The 13,769-nt window shown below is 38.0% G+C and overlaps 1 pseudogene; it reads right to left on the minus strand.

The window, feature by feature from the left end:
- Positions 1–5,191: 5,191 nt before the first annotated feature.
- LOC143601724 (malonyl-coenzyme A:anthocyanin 3-O-glucoside-6''-O-malonyltransferase pseudogene) lies at positions 5,192–6,577 on the minus strand (annotated as a pseudogene).
- Positions 6,578–13,769: the final 7,192 nt, after the last annotated feature.

Raw genomic sequence — 13,769 nt, forward strand, 5'->3', positions numbered from 1 at the left:
CTCGCTCTGGTGGCAACCCCGGAAGATCCTCTGGGAATACTTCTGGGTAGTCGCGCACAATAGGGACATCTTTCATTTCTTTTGTCTCGGTCGTAGCGTTGAAAACATACGCCAGGTAGGCACCGCACCCTCGCCTTAACAAACTCTCGGCTTTTATCATCGAAATGACACTAAGCCTAGAACTTTCCTTATCACCATAAACCGTCACCGCACTACCATCCAAAGACTTTAACCTTATTATCCTACTCTTACACACTATCTGAGCTTCGTACTCAAACAACCAATCCATTCCCAAAACTACATCGAACCCTCCTAAGGTTATAACATACAATGTAACAGGGAACTCATGTCCCTCTAACTCTATTTTACAGTCCTTAACCATTCTTATTATTTTAACCGAGGCGTCACTACCGGTTTCTACTATAAAAGTTTCTGACACTCGACAACATTTCATTTTAGCTAGTTTACTAAATGACGTGGCTACGAAACTTTTGTTCGCACCTGAATCGAATAATACTGAAGAGGATATACCGTTTACTAGAAACGTACATGTGACAACATCTGGGATCTGCTTGGCTTGTTCCTGGGTTAACATGTAAGCTCTGGTCCTCGGCCTAGTCTGATCAGCATCATTCTTTCCACTACCTCCAGCTCCACCATCAGTACACTCCTTAGCAAAATGGCCCAGCTTACCGCATTTGTAACATGCGGGTTTTGCAATACAATCGGGAGCATAATGCCCCACCTTTCCACACTTATAACAGGCATTCGATCCCAGCCTGCATTCCCCTCCGTGAGCCTTACCACACTTATGACAAACGTCAGATCCTTTACCCCACTTGCACTCACCACCGTGCATTTTACCACACGTCTTGCACGATCTCTTCTCCCCCACCTTTTGCTACTTATCCTTGGAGTTCCACAACTGAGTACCGGGTCGTTTGACAGGATTGACCCACTTCTTATCTTTCTTCTCTTCTTCCACCACAACATCATCCATAGCCAGGTTTGCATAAACCATCTCTGCGAGCTCGACAGCAGAGTCAAAGGTAGTAGGTTTACTCGTTCTTACTAGCGTGCGGACTCTCTGTGGCAATCCTCTAACATAGCACTTGATCCTTTTAGCCTTAGTGTTGACCATATCGGGTACCAACCTAGACATTCGGTTGAACTCAGTGGTATACTCATGATGTGTCATCGTTCCGGCTTTCAGGTTCAGAAATTTCATCTCCGCTCTCTCAACCTCGGCGTCAGCACATAACTTCTTCATCACTAACTCCTTCAGATCGTCCCACTTTAGAGCCTTAATCTCATCCCGGGTCTTCCTCTGCTCCACACTCTCCCACCAATACATAGCTTCATCCTCGAATGATTGGGTGGCATAACCGACAGCTTGGTCTGGACGGCACTCGCTGATCCGGATAATTTATCCATGGCAGTTATCCATTGAAGAGTAGCGATTGCGTCTCCCAAACCAGTCAGTTTCGGCGGGTCACAGCCCTTGAAGGACTTATAGTTGCACCCACTTCGGCCCCTTTTCCTACCATCGGCCTTCACAGACTTAACCTCACTCGAGGCCTCTCTTTCTTCTTCATCATCTTTCCTACCTCCTCCTCCTGCTCCTTCAGCTGTTCTTTCACGGCCTCTAGCAGACCCCTCCGGATTCATGTTTTTCACAGCCGTGGCTACTGGGACAATAGCTGATTGGATTAAGGGATCTAGCTGAACCCCTTCATTGTTGTTAAGGTTTCCTCCAGCTGCACTTCCTTCTTCTTCGGTGTTGGAAGCTGTTTCTACCGAAGGTCGTTGGAAACGACGAGGCCTGCCACGACGTCCGGTGCGGCCTCCTGCTCCAACAACTGCCCTAGATCCAGCCATCGTATTATGGAAGGGAAAACACAAACGTTATCACTCAAGGAACTATTTAGTACAAGGATAGTAAGGCTAACAGGTAATAACAGTGGCCAGCTATGATTAGCTGATCACGTTACTTTCGGTGTCCTATACACTTCCCTTTATGAGTCTATTTGTGCTGATTCTACTCTAAACAGTTAATCAATCAAATAATCAGTTACTCCAATCCCTAACATCCACATATCCTTTCTTTAGCAATTAAGCTAACAATAACATACATATTTAACCATAAACTTTACCTTTGCTGAGCTTGCTTGAGTGACACATGGCTATCTTGAACTGACATCTTCTTTCTTTTCTTTCTTAAATCCCATTCTCTGTTCGAGTCTAAGCATGTAGAATGCTTAAATCTCTCGAACTTTGCTCTGATACCAACTTGTAAGGCCCCGTTACCAGTGCCTCACATTTGGATGTTGGATTTACTCATAAACACAGTTCTAAATATCAGAGTTAATTAAAACTTTCGCGGAATAATATAAAACATCAACCATTCATTACAATTATCCATAATTTGTCTTTTAAAACGTAACATAAATTATAACATTCAAAACATCATGACGATCTTCAGATGCCAGCCTCTTCAAACCTGCCATGTGTCCATCTCAAACTAGCTGTCTCAATCTGTTAACCTGCGTGCATACTAAAAGTCAGCTACGCTGAGTGAGTTCTAGTTAATCACACATTATACCATACATACTCTTACCATTTATTTATGCATCCGAAGACACAAAATAATTACTTTACTATTTTACGTTCATTACGTAAGTTCATACATACGTTCATACTTTATTACTTTCATGCTATATAAGTTACAGTCCTTTTCTATCTCGTATTTTATTAGGGTCCGACCTCTTCCTTTTCTATCTCAGATATTATTAGGGTCTGATCCCTCTTTCCTTTGTCTATCTCAGATATTATTAGGGTCTGATCCCTTTCTTGTCTATCTCAGATATTATTAGGGTCTGACACCTTTTTACTTCTCTATCTCAGATATTATTAGGGTCTGATCCCTTTCTTCTCTATCTCAGATATTATTAGGGTCTGATCCCTCTTTCTTCATCTTCGTGCCTACTGTCTTTACATACCCATAACATAAATACTTTCTTTAATCATCCATACATATTCATATATTGTACATATATCTATCACACACATTCATCTATCTTATAACCACCTCCCTTGATAGCACGTGCAATATTCGAAGATCGTTCACGTACCGACAAGCTTTCATTCACATTTAAGATATACAAACATAACATATAAACCATGCAAGGCATACACTTACCAGTTAAGGTAAGTGTATTAACTATCACATCGAGTATGCACACAGCCCCGAAAACATAACAAGGAAGTGGGGCTAGAAACTCCCCTGAATGCGGTTACGTTCACCGTTTATGGTAATCCCCTTCTTGAGCTGTGCACGACTAACTGTATAACAATTACACGTATCAATTATCTATCACTACCCATATTGGGTCTCTAGTCTACTTATGGACAGGGGTCCGGGGGCAGCGCCCCTGGCAGCGGGGTCTAGGGGCGGCATCCCCTAGCAGGGTTCAAGGGGCAGAGCCCCTCGCTGGGGTCGAGCTGCCAGGTCAGCTTGGAAAAATTTTGTTTCCATTAACTGTCTTATCACATTTTCCACTACGATTTTAAATTATTATTTAATTTGCCCACTTGTTTGCTATAACGAATTAAGCCTAATTCGTTATCACAACACTGTCTAATTCGTTATATAATCTTCCTTGGTTCGTTATCCAGATTCGTCATCTCATCCTCTGATTCGTTATTCCAATTCGCCATCTGGACATGACTTGATTCGTGGTCTAATTCGTTATTGGAGCTTAGCGAACTGGTGAGTAACGAATCACCTGATTTGTTACCTGGTTCGCTATCCTAGTTCGTTAGTCTACTTCGTTAACTTGAGGTAACGAACTGGGTGAGCTAATTCGCTACCTGGACATGACGAATTGCATCAATCTTAACGAATCATCCCTGTTCTTATCCAGGCTTTGAATTAGAGTCAAAGTCAAAATTGCCAAGAACACGAATTGGTAAACAGTTACCCAATCTGCAATTAAACCTTTGTTTCTTAACCAAATAACCCGATTTAGTTATCAACGGATTCGGAATTGCAGCGCCTACAAACCCTAACCAACAAACCGGCCAAACATCAATGTTTAAGGGGTGCGATTTAGGTCTATAGGTTACAGTTTCTTTTAGGTTATCATTTAACCTATCAAATGCTAATCCATTTCAGTAATGTTTGTTTGGTTAGATTCGTTTTCAACATACTAACACAGATCTGTGACTATCTAAATGGATCCGAACCTAAATGAACGATTTCTAGTTATAAACGTACCTCAAACGGGTCGAACTACGAACACGAGCTGGTCTTTGATGTTGTTTTGGTTCTTCAAAACGATCTAGCACCAACAAACTCGGGTTTTTCGCCTTCGGATCTTGGTTCGGGTTAAACGATAGTGTTTGTGTGTGTTTTCCAAGGTGTAGGCTATGGTGTAGAGATGGATAAAATGGAAAGGATTAGGGTTTAAGGGGTATTTTTACTCCCTTAAGCCCATGGACCTAAGACCCATTCCATTTCTTATTTCATCTACTAAAGTCCAAGCCCAACCGTGTACAGTTTATTATCTAAACCGATAAACGACATAATGTAAAATTAACGAAATTTATTTTATTATTATAACCAAAAGTAGGATGTTACATGACCCATATCCCTATAAATATCTTATCTCAATTAATCGAAGTTGGCAAGTCTGGAGACTAGAACTGTTTTTTTTATCTTAGTATTCCTAAATTAGTGGAGACTGAACGGGAATTAGTAACTTTCATTCCATTTACAATATTTTGTTTCAATATGTAGGATTTAAATTTCATCTAAACAAACATCAATAAAAGCTCTGGTGGATTGGTTAGATCGCATTAGTTAAGCGCTCATCTCGCTATTTGCCCTGGTTCGATTCCTAGTATCTACACGGTTTTTGATTTAATAAAAAACAATGTCTTGCCGGCTCTCCGGTCCCGGACTGACCACAAACCCTCAAACCTGGCCGGGTTTATGGTTTGAACCGGAACGGAATACCTACCGGCTCCCGGTAGGACCGGTATTACTAATAGGTCCGGCACATGATCAATGAGCATATAAAACCCTTCGGTCCAATGAGATTTTCATATTATTTTTATGCGTCCAACGAAAATCTTTATTAGATAGGAAACACTAAGTGAACAAAGCATACAAAAATAATAACACATGATTATTGATCTAAACGTACGCATCTAACCCGTCTTCAAAAACACGAACAAAAGACTTCATCTCGGTAATCGGAAGGCAAACGCCAATCTCCACATCTTCACCATTTTCTTTGCTGGCATTCATGGATATCGCTTCATTATAGTCAATAGAAACTGTTTCTATTTTCTTCGGCAGACCACATCCGAAATCCATGACGTCATAAAACTTGAGCTTTGGTGTTCCAGCAATCCCGATAAATGTTGTTGGAATCCCATCGGGAAACCTCTCCTCTGACGTGTCTATTTCTTTCACGATTCCATCCTTATCCGTCAACGTCTTATGCAGACTTTCTCCGATCAGTTTTGCAGCAGTCACAAACCCTTCTTTTCCCGTTAACTTTGTGGCGTTTTCCATAGCCATACTCCCTCCGGCACAATTGCCAAAGTAGGCTGCAGGGATCGCGGGTTTCATTCGTGCCCTGCAATCGATAATTAAACAAAATGCTTGCAGCCCCTCCTCACATGTTTTCGCAAAGCAACTCCAGATATAAGCACATGCAATGGTAAAAGATGATATGTATGCTAATGTTGGTAGTTGTGTTGAAACCAAAATCTTCAACCTGTTGAGTACAGTTCGAGGTAATATAAACGTGGCTCGAACTTTATCAGTTGGGCTACATAGTTTGGGAGGCGGATATTCGTCTTTAAACGTTTCAACTTTGATCAAATTTAAATAGTTTTCATCTAGTTTCGGGTTATTGACCAGTCTATCAAAAACTGGTAAAGTTCCATTTGCTAGAAACAACTCATCGGTACCAGATCGAGCAATCGACATCCACGCCTTCAAGAAAAAAAACCGGGTGCTCGCGTCAGCGAGGCCATGATGGTTTGTCATTCCAATAGAGATTCCCGAGTTTGGAAAAAGTGTCACTTGAACAGAGAAGACCGGGATCTTTGTGAATTCTGACGTTTTATCAGCCTCACCCAATGGAGGTATAAGGTCATAAAACATTCCACAATCTCGTGGATGGTTACCTGTTAGTTCGTTGAAGTCAAGGTTAGATTTTGCGACAGTAAACGTGACAGAATCACCTTCAACGTAACGGATTTCGGGCTTTTTGGTAGGAGTATGATATACGAACAAGTTACCAGCAAAAGGAAAAAAATGTTGAAGGGTGATTGATAACGAGTGTTTGAGATTTGGAATAATAGTTTCAATGAATTGAGTTTGTGTGATCGGAAGCTCATAAAAGAAGAGATAGTGAATAGGATGTAGCGTTAGCCACACAAAGTCGAAGTAAGTCAGTGGCAACAACCTGTCTCCTACGGTGGCCCCTGGTGGCGATACTTGGGACTCTTCAACAACAGTCAAGACGGGAAGAGAGGACATTTCTGCGACTTTCTAATACTTTCAAAACTCCGCATATATGCATGTTTAAATAAGGTAATGGCCGATAGGAGGCTGCGACTTTGAATCAGTTCCCTTGAAGGCTGCAACTGTAAATTAAATGCCATGCATGAAAGCTGATTGGGTTCACCAAAAAAGTTCATAAACTTACTGGATACAACAAAATTCATAAAAAAAAATACAATTTAATTACTAGTACCGCATTCAGTGGGTTATATTTTAAATTAAATACAATTCGTGATTTATCTTTTATTCATTACGGTTGTGAATGTCTTGTTAAAAATATATACCCGAGGGTTGCGATAGAGAATGATGGGAATGATGAGCATAACCAATGTGGTCATGTAGAGTGGTAACGGCAACAGCGTGTTGAAACTGCAGTTCCAAATTCTATAAGCAGCAGACCTAGTTTTGCTAGTCCATTGTAGGGGTGACTCGGAGGGTGTGCGAGCTGCACCATCAGCCGGGGCACATAAGGTTTGGGGACACAAACTTTTTTATACATATTACATATATATGTTTTCTGGTGTTAAAAATAAGGTTTATTGCAATAGTCAATGGGATAATTACATGCTCAGAATGGTTTCTGCTTATAATAAATCAGTCGATAAAAGTTTTATCCATGTACATTAGCGATTAAAAAAATTTCGTTAAGGCATACGTGCCTTTTTATATTGGATCGGCCGAGGTATTTAAATTCTAAAAAACGGTCCTGCCATTGTTGTACCTATATATATGTGAATAATTCTAGTAAGAGTCCAATTAAACCTTAAGCATGCATTTGCTATTGTAAATACAACTAATTAAATGCTTACCTCTCGAGTTCTCTATGCTCAGTTCCACAAACTTGGACTGTTTTCGTTCAAGAAAATGTCTCATTTGCAATCTATATAAGTAACACACCACTTAGATGGTTAAAATGATGGAAATTGTGATTTTCTTCTGGTAGTCAGCAACCTATACGAATGAATGTAGTCAGCAATTAAAACAGTCATGTTTAAAATCTCTATTAGGAAAACTTTTTATATATTAATTGCTTTCTTATTCCCAAATATTGGGAAATTCGCATGCAAAGTTCTGATTTTTTTTAAATCATACAAAACCAAATTAATGGTATCTACAGGTTTACAAAATTAAACAATTATAATTGTTTAAATGTGTTTGGCGGGTTAGTGTGAAGAAGAAGAAGAAAATATAATAAAAAGAATAATGAAAAATCACTGTTTAACAATTAAAAATTAAATATCATTTAAACTTTCATGGAAACTATAGAATAAAAAACTAAGAAATACATTGACAATAACGAAACAAATTAAATAAACTTTTGATAATTACAAAATAAATCAACAAAAAGAATTTGAGAAATACATTCAATAAATAAACTCATTACCAAAAGATCAAAATTAGACGAAAGTCATAATCAAGTTTAGTTCTTACCTTATCATTTGGCATACTCGAAGACAAACAATCCCTCGGTGTATCAAACGATGACAATAAAACTACTTATAAACAACACCCACATAAAAATAAATCCACCAAGAACTAGACATATCGACCTTCCTTGGATGAAACCACATCAACAAATACTTCCTCTGACCGGAAACATAATTGTTCTAGAGAGGGAACCTAACGGCAAAATGGCACCATTTGCTCTTGTGGACAATGATTCCGATGGTGATGGTGTCGTTGAGCCTATTGATGTTGCTATTGTGAAAGAAGTCAATGATACTAATGTCAGCTAGAGTACGTACCAATGGAAGATCTGAAGGATTCAACCATAACTAACCTCCAAGACTTCCGTTTCAGGTGAAGAAAGGGCAAATGGTCGTCGTGTGAGTTAAAACAAGGGTATTAATACCAAGTTGACATCACTAGTAAATCTTGTATCTGTATATGAAAGATAATAATAATAATAATATTGATAATAATGTAGTTCACAAACCTTAGCGTAACTTTAGTTAGTTTCCATTTACATTAAATGTATATAGTGTATTGTTGTATTGTGGTTGTTGTTGACCAACAAAATATAAAACAATGTTAACTAATATAACACAATATAAAGAAAAAAAAGACACAATGTCAAGGAAAAATACACAATTAATAACGAAAATAAACACAAAACACATAATAAACAAAAATACACGATGACTTTTTTCACTTACCATTGTATTTTTTTATGAGAACGAGATAGGTGGTGGAAACATTTTTGTGTTTTTACTTTTTTCGTTTATTATTAAATTTTGAGTTATGAGTTTTTTATTTATTTTTAAATTTTTTTAAGGGTTTTTTTATGTGGCTAGAAATCCTTCTCATCCTTCTTATTTTATTCTCCTTCGTAGAATAACTTGATCCTGTAATATTATACAATCAGTACACTTTTCATTCTATTCTCAAACTCTCATATTGTATCAAGAGCTAACCACTCAAACGAGTTTTGATCCCACATGTAGTACTTTTTTCTGATAAATATATACATTTTTTTGATAAATATTTCCTCCGATCACTATCCATGGTGCCAACCACCATGATTCAACTCACAGCCTCCACCCACTTTAACGTTCCCCTCACCGACGACAATTTTTCGATATGACGAAAGCACGTCTACTCAACTTTGATTGGCCTGGATCTTATTCACTTTGTCACGGGAACCAAACCCGCCCCGACGGAATTTTTAGATGCTGAAGCCACCAAACCAAATCTTGACTTCTATACATGGTATCGCAAAGATCAAATCATTCTTGCTGCTCTCCAAGGCAGATGATCGCCCACCATCCTAACGATGATTGTGTCTGCTAACACCTCCCGAGAAGCTTGAGAACGGTTGGTAACCAGCTTTGCAAACCCATCTCGGTCTAGAACTATACATCTTAAAACCAAACTTGCAACCAACCTGCAAGGAACCCGCACCATCACTGAATACCTACGTGACATGAAGTTAATCGCCGATGAGCTAGCACTAGTTTAAAACCCGGTGAAAGATGAAGATATCATGATTCACATTCTTTATCAATTAGGTGATGACTTCCAAAATATTGCAACACCTCTTCGTCACCTTAATTCCAACATCACCTTTTCAGAATTATTTGAAAAGCTAGTTGACTTTGAAAGGGAGCGACACCACACCCCAGTTTCACCACCTCTCATGGACACAACCAACTACACTCAAAGACAAGCAACGTCCGGTTCCAGATCCGCAATCGATCGACGTAACATGCATGGTGTCACACCCCTACTTAGGGCCTAGGCGTGTGACCAATAGTTGGTACCTATTTTGTAGATATATCAAAGTTTGCGTTTAATTAGCGGAAAACTTTATATTATAATAAAATATTAATATATTTTGAAACCTTTATTTATTTATAATAAAATATTAATTTAATTGAAAAGCTTCTCGGATAATAAATATCCGAGTGTTTGATTTATAAACCTTGTTTGATTTTACATATCATTTTCAAATATCGTTTATAGTATTTTCATGATTTAAAACTGAGTCATCTTTACCTTGTGAGCATCTATCTTCTTGAATAGTTATAATTCCTTGCTACATGTGCTAACTTTATTTCCTGAAATGTTTGGGGAAAAATACATCAGCGATATGTTGGTGAATCGTTGACTCTAAAAATATTTTATAAATCTTTCTTTGACTGACAAGATAGCTTTCTTGAACACACACAACATAAACGTCTCTCATTTATGGGATTGTGGCACTGCCGTACACAAACAATTACGGTTCTCCGGGTACTGACGCCCATTGGAGAACTTTTATTATGATGTCTAGTCTGCGGCCACGTAGCCTTGATTGAAAGACTACATTAATTATGTTTGGATCCAGACACATGTGTACTCGGTCTGAGTTGCTTTTATTTTCTATCTTGTAAAATTAGGGATCACATAATCCCTTAAATATTTTGTTAGAGATCACGTAATCTCATAAAAATTTGGCTGTCTTTGTTTAGGATAAACTACCCGTTTATCTTGACTGATTGAAAAAGTTTAACGTATTCACCTGTGATTGTCTGTTCTGAATGATGTGGCCAATGATCTCGTTTGAAAACCTTTATGAATGAATGAATGATTGACCTATAATAAAATAGGTTTATATAAATACCCGGAGCGTCTTTTAATCCGGCTACAGACCTCTAATCTGGTTTTGATAGCTTTAAACCTTAATTGATCATTTGTCTGAATAAAACATTTTGGACATGAATTCTTTCTCTTTATTTTCCAATCATGTACTATGTTTCTTCTTCAAGAAGAAATGTCTATGATATTTTTCTTCTTCAAGAAGAAACGTCATATATCTATAACCTTTGTATATTAAGTCTTATGTTTCTTAATCATAAAGAAACACTATTTTGACTATAACATTTGTATATAAACTTTTACTTTTCTTAAACATTTCAACTATACCATTTGTATGTAAAAACTTAGGTTTCTTAATCATGAAGAAACTATATTTTTGCTATAGCCTTTGTTTATATAATTTTGTATTTCTTAATCATAAAGAAATCTTATTTAATTGTTACATTTTAATTTTGATCAAGGTCTAGGCTGAAACCCGACTAGGGTTTAAGCTTTGAAATAATAATATTTTATTTGGGCAGAATCCCTACCTTTCTTAGCTTAATAAGTAGCTAGACTTTCGGTGGCACTTCCGCACTTGCACGAATCACAAGGTATTCTTAATCAACTTTTCTTGGCATGCAAATTGAGGAAACGATCGGGGGTTGTCGAGTTGTGTACGCACTTCGATGCAGAATGTCGGGTTACGTTTAGGTGGAACACACTTCGAGGAAACTTCGGGTATTTAGCATGGATTACGAGGTTCGACAGCCAAACTATACTCGACACGCAAAATGTTATAGAGAGAGAAAGTAATTCTAGAGAAAGAAAGTTTTGATTTGAGAATGGAGAGTGCCGTGAACCTTCTATTTATAAGCTGAGATTGGGTCCCATCGCGATACGCGATGGACCCTTTCTTATGGTCATCGGTATCGCGATAACTCATGTAGGTCAGAGATTGCCACGTGTCGCCACGTGGCCTGGCACATATGCCATGTTGCACCTGGATGCGACATGTGTCGCTGAGTTATAATGGACCATCGTGTTACGCGATGGGTCCCTGGATACCATTTTTCATTTTTGGTCCATTGTCTTTGGTAGTTTGTCACGTCTGGGTCTACCTCACATTGCCCAAATATACTAAGGCGGCTCTCGCCGATGCGAGCGTGCGAAGTGCAATGTGCGCCATCAAAGCGCCACATTGTGCCCAACGCCCTTCGCCGTCGCCATCGCCATCGCCTTTGCCATCGTCCTTGTCCTCGCCCGAGCCCGTGCGCGTCGGGTGCTCCGCACCCTTCGCTAGGACCAGTTGGTGCATGCTTAGCATGAAAGAATATTACTATGGAAACTTTCTTCCTTATATTATGCTTGCATTTCTTTACCATTTTCCATGTGGGATGGATTCCATCTTCCTTATTTATATCCATGTGGAATGCTTCCAATTTTTTACATCCTTCCATGTGGGATGGAGTTTCCTTTTTCCATATCTTCAACATGAGATTACTTTCTCTATTGATTATTTTTATTTCCTTATGAAATGTTCTTATTTTCTTTATCTAAATTTTCTCATTACTTATTTTAGAGAATAGTTTTAATCCTTCAAATTTGCAAAGTTGTCAAATTTGGATCAAAATTTTGGGGATCTCACATCCTCACCACGTTGGAATGAATCTCGTCCTCGAGATTCGTTGTGGGTGATTACTTGCTTATCGATATGCTATCAGACTCTTTCTAATATGATGCTTGAGCTTAACTTGAACCGTTTGAAAGGTTGCAATTCATGATTTGTTGTTAACTCACATATTTGGATCATGCATTCGGTTAATAGTTTAGAATATCATAAGTAATTGTAAATTGCTAAGCACAGTGGCCAGTTGGGTTTAACTATTACCTTACCTTTTGTATTCTAAACATTTACTGACGTTAACAAGTTGTTGTTTGGATTTAGTCTATCGAATCCTTTTAACTTACTCATCTTGATACCTTTCAATATATTCATACTTGAGTAATGACCTTCTTTTATTTCACGATCTTCACAGATTTCTTTCGTTTATGTCCATTAATCATTCTTTGAACTTTCTAAGTTTGGATAATTGATCTTCATTGAGAAGACATGTTTTTATGTCTTCGTTTAATTCATTTATTTCATCTTTGATTATTAAATAACATAGTTTTTTTTTGTATTTCGAAAATTTTACTATCTCTTTTCCTTTGCATATAAGCATTCTTGTGAAAAGACACGATCTGTATGCTAATATCTTTCTTTATATACATTAGGGGTTTAAATACCCTTATATGATTACAAAATTTCTCGTTTTAAAACAAGATTACAAACAGTTTACAAGAGTTAACTAAACTATTAGCTATTTAGCCTTTGGATCTTGAACATTCATCTGGCATACTCTTGTCTTCTTCTATTCTTGATTGACAGATGCTCCTTGCGCGTCCAATATATTTATTTTAGCTTTTTATTTCTTAGCACCGCTTCCACTTGCGTTGCTTGTCTTATTCGGACATTTCGAACTGAAGTGTCTGTTTTCTTCAGAGTTAAAGCATATGATTGTTTCCCTTTTCCAATTTTCTTCTGAATGATCGAGCTTCTTGTAAAAGGTGCATGCTACTAATGGGATATTTTGATTGGTCTTAAACACTTCCCGTGATGTCTTTTGCCACAGCTCTGACAGATTGCTCTTGTGAATTTAAAAGACCCTTCCTCCTTTTCTTTGCTTTTCTTTTCCTCGGTTTCTTCTTTCTTTCATTTGCCATTTTTATCTTCTTCTTGGTTTCTGATAAGGCCATTCATAAGATAATCGGCTAATTCCATGGCTGAATTAGCGGTTTGAGACAATCGAGATCTTACCATGTCCCTAATTTCCCGTGGTAAACCCTAAATGTAGCGGGTTACTTTATTAGATCGGGTGTTACCAAATGTGGTACCAATCTACAATACTCATGAAACTTAGTATTGTATTCCGTGAGATTAGTGTCTTCCACCTTGTGGTTCAAAAATTTAATTTGTATAAGATCGGTTTCATGCATGGGACAGAACTTTTGTAGCACGATTTCTTTAAATGCTTCCCACTTCAACTGGTAGAAAGTTTGTACACCCTTTGACATGATTAGGGTGTTCCAC

This window comes from Bidens hawaiensis, unplaced genomic scaffold (genome assembly GCF_021521415.1).
Source record: "Bidens hawaiensis isolate Kalapana, Puna unplaced genomic scaffold, B.hawaiensis_p1.1 tig00057000_1, whole genome shotgun sequence".
Classification (NCBI taxonomy): Eukaryota; Viridiplantae; Streptophyta; class Magnoliopsida; order Asterales; family Asteraceae; genus Bidens; species Bidens hawaiensis.